The sequence below is a fragment of the Sylvia atricapilla genome, chromosome 18 (assembly GCF_009819655.1).
Source record: "Sylvia atricapilla isolate bSylAtr1 chromosome 18, bSylAtr1.pri, whole genome shotgun sequence".
Lineage (NCBI taxonomy): Eukaryota > Metazoa > Chordata > Aves > Passeriformes > Sylviidae > Sylvia > Sylvia atricapilla.
Genome location: NC_089157.1, coordinates 493,131 through 495,000, shown reverse-complemented (window position 1 = coordinate 495,000; position 1,870 = coordinate 493,131).

Sequence of the window (1,870 nt, the reverse complement as noted above, 5' to 3'; positions counted from 1 at the left end):
TTGTAATTTCCAGTGACACATCTCCAGCCAAATTTCCATTTGGATGAGGAGGGCACAGCCAGCTCTGCCTGTCTGGGCTCACCCAGGAATTCGGAGATGTCTGCTGGGATCCTGACCCTGCAGGGTGCAAGGAATTCCCAGGGGACCCCTCAGTTAAAACCCTGGGAGTGTGTCAGAGTGCGGCTCTGCAAGGAAAGCACTCGAGGACCAGGGGCTGGGGCACTGTGCTGAGCCGGGCTGCAGCCCAGAGCTCCACTCACTGAGCAGAATTAACTTCTGCCCCTCCAAGGGAATCCCCCTTGGAAGGAGATGGACAAAATCCCGCTTTCCTCCTGTGCCTGTGGCGCAGGCTCCCTTGGCCAGGGGCACGGGGCAGGGATCCCCGGCAGCTGACTTCTCCTGAAGCTCTTCCCCATGGATGGAGCTGCTGGGACTGGCTGTCCCCACAAGCTCCCGGTGTTGCTGTCTCTGGGATCCTTCAGTCGTGCCCCAGGAGAAGGTTCCCATCCCCTCTGTGCATTTCCCTCCTGTGCTTCCCGCCCTGTGCCCGGTGTCCTCCCAGCTCCCACCCCTGAAATAGCTCCCTTGGACAAACCTGAGTCCCTGACACAAAATTCCTGACAAAACAGCAAAGGAGCAGAAGGAATATTGCCCGTCTTGAGCTCCAGACCGTGCCCAGAGTGTTTGGGGACATCGATACTGGGCATGGAGTAAAGCCCCAGACACTCAAACCCACCTGGGCTGAGGAGCCCCAGAATCTCCAGCTCTTTGTCCCCAGTGATGTGGGGGAGCCTTTGGTGGCTGTGGGGCCCCGGGGGAGAGCAGGGGACACTCCTGGCCCTGCTGGCACTGGGGCCGAAGGAGTGCAGAACAGGGGACTTGCAGAGGCTGGGTGGGAGGTTTGGAGCTGAAATCCCGAGTTTTCCCTCTGCCCTCCCCTGGGTCCTGCTGTCCCTGGGCTGGGGACACCACAGCCAGCCCAGGAGCTCAGACAGGGCTGGCTCTGTCACCTCCTGTCACCCTCTGGGCACGCCCAGGGATCCAGTGGCAGTCTCTCAGCCTGGGCACCAAACAGAGAAATTACAGAAGGTAAATGAATCTTCCCATTTCTCTCCAAATGAGTTATTAATCATATCTCATTTACATATTCATTAACCATAATACACACCATATTTTTATTAATGTGGCAAAGAAACAATTACAGGTGAAAAATGGGTTGTCTGTTTATTTTATACAAGGATCTTGTTCCTCATTTGTATGAGTTAAAAAATTGATGGGTTTTTCCTGCCCCACAAAAAAAGAACCTGCCGGGGCTGTGTTCCAGCCTGGGCCCATGGAAAGGGGTGTTTGGGTGAGCGCCTGGGAATCAGAGCCACAGGGGGCCTCCCTTCTCCTTGGCCAGGAATGGGTTACAGCCACCCACTCCTGGGCTGGGAGCCGCCTGGAGCAGGATTTTCCATCCAGTGCTGCCTCCTGTTTGAAGGGCTCAGAACGTGCCTTGGGAAGGGTCTGCAAACCAGAGCAGAAATCCTCTCTGTGCATTTCCACTCAAGCAAGAGCACTGTGGGGAACAGAACTAGCCAATGAATATTCAAAGCCCAGTTCTGAATTGATTATGAAGGGGAGCCATCCAATGGTCAATAGTTTCTTTTATTCTCATGGAAGTGAGAGGAAGTTTTGGGGTAAAATGCTTGAGGAGCTGCACCCCCAAGTCCTTTCCCCTTCCCTCCCTGCAGTTTCATGATGAAAATTACTGGATTTCAATATCGTTTTTGGTGAATGAGCTATGAACCACTAATTCAAAAAGGAAACCTTGCTTTTCTCATTGCCATTCCTTTGGTCCAGAATGTTAAACTGGACTTGAGTAAAA